This window comes from Marmota marmota, unplaced genomic scaffold, assembly GCF_001458135.2.
Source record: "Marmota marmota marmota unplaced genomic scaffold, marMar, whole genome shotgun sequence".
Classification (NCBI taxonomy): Eukaryota; Metazoa; Chordata; class Mammalia; order Rodentia; family Sciuridae; genus Marmota; species Marmota marmota.
In genome coordinates, this window is record NW_026000093.1 from 15,084,557 (window position 1) to 15,095,751 (window position 11,195).

The window sequence follows — 11,195 nt, forward strand, 5'->3', positions numbered from 1 at the left end:
AAAAAAAAAAAAAAAAAAAAAAACTAAAAGAAAAGAGCATACACAAAGTCAAAAAACAAATGGAAGACTGAGAGAAAATAAACATATCCAACATACCAAAAACTTTTACAAAACAAGAAGATTCTATCTAACAGAAGAATTTGTCAATTAGTTAAAAAAAATATAAATGTCCCAAAATGATATAACAAAATATTCAGGATCAGTAATAAAGTAGATGTATGTATAAAGATTTTCTTAAAGGACAGAAAATATGAAACATTAAATATTTGCCAGTAAGCAAATGGTTAAATTATAATACTTCCATTCTATAAAATTATATGCCCTTATAATACAAAGTAAGACTGGGTAGATTTTTATAAACAATGCCTGGAAAGACATTTTTGACACATAATTAAATTGAAAAAGCATGATACAGACTATAATAACATGGTCATATTTCATTTTTTAAAAAGTAAGGTCCTCTATCCAACATTCAAGACAATAAAGGTAGTACTTGGTGGGTCCTCCGATGAAAAGTTCTGCCATCACAGGTTTTATAAAACAAAGAAACAAATCTATGAACAATTATCCCCCAACTCCTTATTATTATTATTATTATTATTATTATTACTATTATTATTTTGATGGGTGGATACATGCAGGGAAAAACCTGAAAGTTTACTGAATAGTTAACCCTATTTCCCTGAGATTGGAAAGTCAAGGGTGGGATTTTTCACAAATTTCTTTAAATGGTTCCACAAAAAGTGAAGAATAATAGTTTACTTGGTTTGGGTACAGTTTTATTCATTAACAATTTAAAAAGCTTAAAAATAAAAGATTAAATAAAATGTTAATGTTTCCCCAAGTTCTTGGCATTAGAATTCATTCTCTTATCCACTTAAAAATATCCATAGTATCATGTACAACCACAGAATGGGAAGTTATACTCCATGTATGTACAATATGTCAAAATACATTCTACTGTCATGTATAACTAAAAAGAATGAATAAAAATGTTAAAAATATATCCACAGTAATTTTCCTAATTTTAAATACTTGTGCATAGTTTGACCCCCAAATTTCATCACCTTAAACCATTTTTGTGTATGTGTTGTTTCAGCCAAGAATATGTTTTAAAGTAATAATGATATTTGTGAGCAATATATTTTTTGCATAAGCTCAGATATGTATCTGCCCTTCTTTACTATTCATTAAATTTTTGAAGAAAATCTGACATTCAAAACACAAGGTAATCATATTGCAAAAGTAGTGAGTTTATTGAATTTCAATAAAGAGTAACTCAGTTTTACCTTATAAAGTAAGCCATTTTATGCTTAGCATGACCATAGAGCTGTTTTGTAAATAGCAGAAGCAATATTTACTTTGTAGAGCAAGAATTCTCACTTTCTGCTTTGAGGTATGATTTTACTCTTTTGATCTCTTTAAATGTGATTGTATTAGAATTTTTCCATTCTATCTCCTGCTTCAAAGTGAAAGAACAATGGTTTTTGCCTTCGAGGTTACTAACATTCCCACTTTAATCTCTCAGGGACTGTTATTTTCCAGTCACACTCAGATGTCTGATTGTCAGCTTTATATCTCAGAAAGTATTCCTTGCAATTCAGGTACAGTAAAGTATCTAGCTCCAGCTAGCCTCTGTGTACTATATAACTTTTATAGTCATTATAAAAAATAATTTATTGAAAAAACTTAAGCCTTTTCCAACTCAAGTGACTTTTGATTTAAATGTCTGGGATCCTGGTTATGGTAATCAGTTAAGGTAGTTTTTTTTTTTTTTTTTTTTTTCCTGAATTAAGTTTGCTGTTTAGATTGCAAAGTTTAGGAAATATGAAAGTAACATCATCTCAAACATAGCTGGTTGGGAAAAAATGGAGAGTCTATTGTTCATGTTTTACTATTACTTGCTTTAGATTCACATTTAATACAAGGCCTGGGGAAATTTCCTATTCTTTGTGTCATATTTTTCCTCTTCTGTATATTTTTACTTTATTTGGACTGCTACATAGTAAAGCCTAAAATATAGTAAATCTCACTCTGCTATGATTATTTATTTGAAACACATTGTTAGATAAAATTATAAGCAGAAACTTAAGCTATTAACAATAACATTAGGCATTCAGAATAACAATGAATTATTAAAAAATTTTAGGAGGTTATTTAAAGGTGATGGCACAGGCAACAAATCTCTGTGAATGCTTAACTGCTAAACCTCTAAAGACATAAACTCTCGATATACTGTGATCTGAATTTGAAGGCTCTGCACTGACAGTGTTATTTCCTATGCACAGGGATATAGCTGACAAGATCAATGTGTCCCATGCAACCCTTAGACATTATGGTCAGGAATTGCATCTCTTTCTTGCAAGGTGTGTTTCACTACCTGTGGGTTGCTTTGTCACCTAGACTTTGGACATTAAAATCAAATCACTCCGTGCTCAAATGCAAATGCAAACAGCACCAAGCTATTTTTATATTTGCCAACTGAGCTATTCTGACTCGGACTGTGGTCAAAGCAATTAAGTCATCTTTCATCTGTGGGTAGTTTGATGTGCCAAGATCCAGAAATATCATTTGTTATCATGCTACCATTTAAAAGAAAGCAATTTGCATACTACTTAAGTTCAGAGCAGCTCTACTGTTTTTTTTTTTTTTGGTTTTGGTTCTATCCTGTATTTTCTAGTTCCCAATTCTGATATTATAGCTTTTCTTCTTTCCAGTGTGTGAGCTTATTTTGTTATTTTTTAAAGAGATTATAGTATAGAAAATAGATATGTTGAGAATAATCTCAGGCTAGAGTGAAAAGGATATCTTTTTTCCTTGCTTAATGAACATAGACACTTTTTTTTGGTAGAATCTGATCCTAGTTAAGGTATGAAGACACGGTTGTTAGCTTGTAGCAGTTTAAAAATCAATCTCTTCTGTCGACTTCAAAGGATTATAGAAGACAAGAGAGTCAAACTTTTCGAAGGAGAGACTGAAAACTGTTAACTAAGTTAATAAGATGTCTTAAATGATTGTGTGGGGAAAAGCAACCTTTCATATTAAAAGAAGCTTCAAAAGAGAGAAAGTATTATAAAGAGGCTTACCGATGACAATGTCTCTAAGAAAGCACTGATTCTCAGTGAGTGTGACTCACAACAGAGGTGACAGTTTTGAACCATGGGTGGCTTTGGGAGGTAAAAGAAAGAGCAGCGGCTGTAGCAAGAATTTCTTCAGTCTATCTTGGAAGAGTAACAGTCCTGCAAGGTGAAATTTCTTCAGAGCTCATTATTAAGATAAAATGTGATGCTTCATCTCGATCAGAGTAAGCAAGGAGTTTAAAACTCACCTGAAGGAACAGAATCAGGAAAGCTCCTGCCTCTGTGAAGCATGTCAGAGTAATTTTGTAACCTAAATTAAGGTAAGTGGTGACAAAACCTATTTAAACATTTCTGCCTTGCATCTATCTGTGCTAACTTGATTCCATCTAGCGCAATACAATTTAACTCAATTTGATTGGAGAGCAATGCAACAAATATTCAATGGTGATCCATGAGGCTTGCTTTCTTTAAATCTTGAGTCTAACATTATTTCTTTTTGAAAGAAATATCTAACTAATGTTTTATTTGTGAATTCAGTTGCTCTTTAATAACAAGAAAAAAATTGAATGAGATGTATTAATTCTTCAGAAACTTCAGAGGCTATGGAGGAGAAAAGGCATCCTGTTCTGTGAAGGTCAGAACTACCCTAGATGGTGCCACTGCCACCTAGTGATAATACAGACCTGAATTTATAGACATAGTTCTATGGACTATAAACATGTACAGAGTATTTAGTTAATTCAGTATATTTCCAGTAACAGGGACCACACAGAGGAAAAATTTTCTTAACTCTATATACAACCTATTGCCCTTATAATTGCATATACAAAATTTACTTTAGGAAATAATCATACAGTTCTAAACTTGTAAATTTATTTGAGATTACAAAAGCACTGATTGCAAAATAGGTCATTACATCGATGTTCTTAAGATATCATTTTAAAATATAAAGTGGATTTTATGGATTTTTCCTTTTGCTCAAATGCATAATTGCAACACTTCATGTCCTTGTAATTATTTAGAATTTTTATAAATGATTATTGAATGCTTTCATGTATCTTAGCTTTCTCTGTTTTACTGATTGTTATCTTTGTTTTTAACACGTCTGTAAATGTATATTTGAAATTTTCACATTCATCATATGCAGTTTTTATGTTATTTTCAAGGAGAGTTTACTTTAACTTTTGATTGTGATTAATTATGCACATAATTTTATGTCTCAGAGAAAAAATTTATGGTTGTATTTTTTGAATCTTGTCTAGGAACATGGATTACCCTATTGATTGCACCTTCATATTGCAGAGAAGCAGGAGAAATAACTAAGGGATGGCCATTGTCTGATGCAGATTCAAACATGATGTTCATGCAGAAAGAAAAAAGAAAATAATGGGCCTAGCTGGCTACATTAAGCATTTCCTTGAATTTTTGTGACAAACTTTATGAGGTCGTGGGACCTGGATTCTGATTTCACTTTTCTGCTTAATTAAATTGTATGAACTTAAAAAAAGTCTTTTCACTTCTCTGATCCTCAGTTTTTTAACCTCTAAAATTATATAAAGTTTTCCAGCCTGTGAAACAAATAGGTTTGACCTGACCTGAGGGGAATAGCAGAATCATTTTGGGGAGCAATATTATTATTAGCCAGCATTATTATTGATTATTATTCCTCTCTAAATTATATAAGTTTTTCTGACTGAATGGATATAGGATTGTGTGTTTAAAAAAATCCTCAGGATATTTTACCTCTCTCAAACCTCTATCTCTGACCTAAATACTGTTAAATATATATTTTTAAATTTCCATATTTCTCAATGTTTTTCCCTAACATAGTTTTGAATTGTGCAGAGTTTTTCTCACCTGTAAAAAGAGAGAATAGATATTTTGACTTGTCACTTCCATAGGTGGGTTAATATGATTTTAGACCTTAAAGTAATATTCAACTCTTGTTTACATTCTTGTGTGTAATATTTGATTTTTCTAATATCATTCTTTTTGTTGCTCATTACTTCAAGATCTACTTACCCTAGTCCAGTTTATTTTAAGCTATCTGCTTCTTTGCAAGTAAAATAAAATTATCCAGACATTCCAGTATTTTTGGTAACTTCAAGTTGTCCTCACAAACCCAGGAGAATTGTTTTTCACGGTGAAAAAAATAGTGTTTTTTTTAAAGTTATGTTTTCTTTGACATTAAAGCTGGCAGTAAATCAGCATTTAAAAAAACTCCAGTTTAAATAGTGTTTATCTAGGCTGGTGAGGCAAGCACAAATATTGAGCACAAAACATTTAAGTCTATAATTAGTATCATTAGTACATAATGGTATTGATTTGTACCATTCAAATGATAATCAGAGCACATCAGATCAGAAACTTGGGAGAATAGTTCTGTTTTCTTTTTAATACTCCTGGATTCAGAATACCTAATCAAAATTGACCTAACAAGGGTGTTTGAGGAACAAATAGATTAAAAAACACACAGTTATATCATAGAAACATTTATGTTAATAAATGTTTAATATTATATTAGAAACAGCAATCATTTTTGTATAAAAAGCACAAGCATTACTATTATTTATAATGGCTTGTGTCTACTACTTGTATCTAAACTTCTTTTTCTTAATTATGTTGGAATGCCCAGAATTTATTTCTTTGAAGTTACAAACAACATACAAATTAACAGCAGAAGAACTGAGAAACAGAAACATAGATGAAAATCATATTAGTGATTAGGAGAAAAATCTGAATTTACAAGAAAAAGGCATACACTGTAGTAATTAGAAAGAATCAGATATGTTTAAAAGAGATGTCCAACGTAAGGATAATTGGTGTTTGTGAATTTGAGAATCCAACAAATAAAGTAGAGAAATAGTTGAAAGACATCAATTAAAATATTTTTTTCCTTGAAATAAAGAAGTGATTCTGCAGAGTAAACAAGTACACTGTGTTCCACAGAAGATTAAGACAGAATGAGTAGTCTAGATTTGTATCTTAAGTTACAAGCTTCACAGAAAAAAAAGATGATTGAGGCATTTCAGAAAAAAACTTGGATGTCACCTGAAACGGAGAAGATCAGGCTGGCCTCAGATTTCTGCACAGCTGTGCTGAGATGCTGTGACAATGAGTCAAATAAGCTTAAATCAGACAAAGTGTAGTCCAAGAATATTATGCCTGTCAAAGTCGTCCATTGAGTATGAAGGCAGCCATTTCCAAAATGAACCAACTAAGTATTGTTGAGTTCTTCCCAGAAAAACTAATGGATGCTGAAATTCAGCCAGCTATGCAATGAATTAAAATACAGAACTTAGGGATAAGGAAGACGTGGAAAAAGAAAGGAACACGAGTTTCATTTCAACATAAAACTAAGACTGAACATCGAGGGGAAGAATTATAATAGGACGGAATATAACTGTGGTGAACCTTGACAGCCCCTAAATAATAGTTCATGAACAAAAATAAAATGAAAGGCAAGAGAAAGTATGATCATTTCCTTATCTTTTAATATTGTTAAGCAGTAACAATTAAAAGCGAAATATGATTTTAAAAATGACCATAATTTCAATGACTAAATTTTTTGTTTGTGATTTTAATTAATTTTGATGGAAGTGAAAATTTTATCTAAAGTTAGAATATATTTCACTCTTATTTTGTTATTAAGTGCAAATAAAATCAAATATTTTTTAAAAGTACATAGAATAAGTCTTATTTTATAATCATTTATGTCTATATTATTTATCTGCATTTGTGCATATAGAGATAAATAGACTGATAGTCACCTATGGTTAATTAGAATAATTTCAAACTCACTGAATTTGAAGTCATTATCCCCCCCTTTTTTGGACTTGAATTCTATTTTTAAAAGCTATACCATTTTAAAAAGCAATAAATTAATTTTAAAAATACTTTATAAATAAAAGAATATTTTTATTATTTTTGTTTTTGGTGCTGGGGATCTAACCAAGAATGCCTTCTACCACTTAGCTGCACACTGAACCCTAAATAAAAGAATAAATGTTAGCATTTTAACTTGAGCTCACACCATTCTTTTTTATTATGATTGTTGCTTTTGGAGCTCTGTTAATCATAGATTTGGAGTGAAGCATCTTAAATATTTTGTTATTTTGGGGAATAGAGAAAGCTATCTATTTGACATGCTGAGTACATAACACAAAGATAGTATTCAAATTAAATATTACACCAGATGTACCCACACCATACGTGTAGTTTGCAAATGTTGCTTATTGTGCATTATGCATATTATGATTTCCTTTGATACCTAAAACTGTGAACTTTTGTTAGAATATGCAATATTTTGATTCCAAACTCTTAACTCCATGTTGTTAAAATTGTATATATTAGTGTCTGAATTTTGAAAGGCCAATTCTTTGAGCTTCCCACATGGATCCTGAAAAGGGGTTAATTCAACTTAAGCAAAATCATTATTTGTAGTGTGAACATGGAAATGGAATTTTAAAATTCAATATTGGTTTTGGGAAAAACAGTATTTCTGGAATATTTGATAGGTGTTAATTGACAAAAATATACTGTTTAGATTTTTTGAGTGCACTCACTTAAACTATTGGAATCTGACCTAAAGCAAAAATGTGCTATCCTGTTCATGGACAGTGCTATAAGTTGTATTATCACCAGCGAGTACAAATCACTCAAATAATCTATGCAATTGTACTGCTGTATGCAATCTATACCATCTATTACTTCTCCACCATAGTCATTTCTTGATTAATTTAATATACTTTCCTTTAAAATAACTTTTTTTCTTTCATATGTCTTTTTAGTTCTTTTATTTTATCCTGCTATGAATGTTGAAATAGGCATCAGGAAATTAAATTCAATGCTACACTAACTTATTAGGTACCTTTAGTATACTTAAGCACCATGTTGTGTACATGTGATATAAAAGTGAAAAAGACACAGGCCTTATTCTCAGAAAGTTGATAATATGGGAAGTAAGATATGTCCTTTCTGATTTATTTGTCTCCAGACCAAAGGCTTTTTCATTGCCCAAAGCAACAGCAGTTTTGAAGTATGATGAGAATATAAGTAAAGTCAGACAGATATGACTTTGTTAACTAATAACTGTGAATCAAACTCCAGTTCAAAAAAAGTTGATATTACCTTGTGGAACTGTGATGTGAACAGTTCATTCTCAAATGAGAGAGTATAACTTGCTTTCTGGCACATTGTATTCCCTTGGTGATAATTTTTCCCCCCTCAATTAATATTTGCAAGATAAGTATAAAATATATTTCCAGTATCTATAAAAAATTTCTTTCCTTCTATACATTGTTTTACTACATTTTACATTTATATCCTTTGTAAAAAATTTTTAAAGTTGTAGATGGACACAATGACTTCATTTTATTTTTATGTGCTTCTGAGGATTGAACCCAGTGCCTCACACTTGCTAGGCAAGTGCTCTATCACTGAGCCACAACCCCAGCCCCTACATTTACATTCTTCTGTGTGAATCTACATCTCTTTCTATATCTGTGCTTTTACAGCTTTTGGCTTTACTAAGTTTTACATGTTTTCATGCTTACTTGATTGTACATTGTCTTGACATTATTCCCATATCTTTCTATTTTTGAAAGAAACATGATTGCCCATGCTTTCTAAATTCTTTGCAAGCCCATAGTTAGAGCAGGTAGCCATTCCTCTATTTGCAGCAGCACCTGTTCTTGCCCCTGGTTGTCTGAGAGGAAGAGGTGCTTTTTCTGCATTTGAAGACAGGTCTTTCCATGAGACACTCACTTTCTCATGGAGCTTCTCTATACTTCACATACTCCCTTTCTGAGTAGCATTTCCAATAGCATTTAGGTATCTACCAGTCTCTCCAGTCCTGCAACAATATGAAGAAAAACAAAGAAAGACTTCCCTCATCCTATGGCTTCCTCTAGTTACCCTCCTAATACCTATCTTCCCCTTTAATGCCAAGATTCTTGAAAAAGTATAATACATTTCTCTTCTGTATTTCAGTTCCTACTCAGTTCTCTATCCACTACAATTTGACTCATTATATCAACACTCCTTGGTAACCGCTTTGACAAAAAACAATTATAATAATTTGATATCCTGGTTACTAAATCCAACACAGAACAGAATTTTTTCTTCTTATTTGACCTCTCTGCTTTATTTAAGAGTCGACCTTTGCCTACCTCTTCATTCCAGTTATGCCGAGCAACTTTCTTTATTTCTTTCTCACTTCTCTAGTTTGTTTATGTGTTCTCCTTACTAGAGGGGTGTTTGCTGCGTTGGAGATCAACCCCAGGGTCTTGAGCACAGTAGGTAATAACTCCCCAGCTCTTTTTATTTTACTTTGAGACAGGATCTCTTTAATTTGCCAAGGCTGGCCTCAAACTTGCAATTCTGTGATCCTCCCGCTTAGTCTCAAGAGCAGCTGAGATTGTAGCTACATGTTACTTTTTTTTTTTTTTTGAGATGGTGTTTCTCTATGTGCTCCAGACTGGCCTCAAACTTGACATTCTCCCTCCCCAGCCTTCCATGAAGCTGGGATTACAGGCATGTACCTGGCTAAATTTTGATCTTTTGGTTTCTTCCCCTGCCCCTTCATTTCATTTTTTGCAAAATCTACCTTTTTTCTTAATAATTACGTGTTTTGGTAAAAAAATATGCCTTTAAAAATAAAGATGCATTATTAATGATGGTAATATGAACAAATGTAGAATACCAGTGGTCTTCTCACTCAAGCCCTGTCCAATGTGGATGAGGCTACTTGGGCAGCTCCCCTAAGTTTCCTTCTTCAAGAGGGGATTCTGGAACTCAAGCTTCTTCTACATTTTTGATGCCACTGTTTTCTACAGTTAGGCTCCAAGGTGACTGTGGGAAGGCAAATTGTCATAGTAAAAGCACAACTGCTGGTTATGTACCTTAGTCCAGAAATGACACACATCCCTTCAGCTCTTGAACTATAATCTAGTCTAGCCACCAACCTCCCATAGAAGCAAAGTGGCAGGAAACATAGGTCCCAGATGGCCAGGTACAGCAGCAACTTAATAAACTGTAGAAGGAGAGAGAGAGATCTTCATTGTTAGCTAGCTAGGACTTATTACATTTTTCAACTTTTATATGACTTCAACAATTCTCAGTAATGATGGCATTTACTTTCTCAAAGGATAATTAAGTGCTCTTTTGTGTCTCAGCAATGATCATCATTAACATTCATGTTATTGGAGATGCTGATGCATTTAATGTTATAATTAGGGACCAGGGAATGCAGCAGATTGTCTAAGGAGAGACCTTGTCTATATCTTCTCTCAAGTAAAACAGCTTGAAGTGTCTGTCTGCCCCATTGATTTAGCATCTTTTTTTTTTTCAAATCTCATCTGAAAACATGCCCTTCTCCCTGAAATATGTCTTTCAATTTATTTCTTCCTCTGCTCTTTATTATTTAACTTTGTATTATTTGATTAAATGTATTGAAAATGCTATTTAAAAGAAACTGTTACACAACTTTTATCATTTTTTAAAATCTCACATGCTGTTTCCAAAACACTTTACAGTATTAATCACTAAATTATCAAAAATTCCAGGGAGGTAAGTTAATTGTATTTTTTTTTTAAATGAATAGCTCATCCGAGTAAAGGACAAAGGGAGAAATACTTTAACTCAGAGCTACATCTGTGCTAAATTCCTTCCCTTTGGTCCAATGCTAATGGAAGTTTATAATGATAAAATCTTTAGTAGCTATATGTTGAGGTCCATCAGTGACACCATGGTAAACACCTTATGTGGGTCAAGCCTTCAGTAATGTAGTATCCAAGTCACATGTGGTGAAGAGTTGTGCTTCACAATCTGTTGCCTCATTCACATGGGTTACAGAAGATAGTTCAGAGTAGCACTAGGTCAGCAGCTTTCAGTTAATATGTTCCTGATACATAGTGAGTGGATAAGTTAAAAAGTATGCCTTTTATTTCTGCTCCTGGCCATCTGAATCTCATCTTTTCACTACCAGCATGTCCAATCAGCCAATTAGACTCTGATGAAGCACTTTCACTGGCGGGGTGATGGAGGTGATGAGAAGGCATAAAGAGAAGTACAAAATGTCATGATTCAATCATAAATGAGCAGTCTGATCAATTC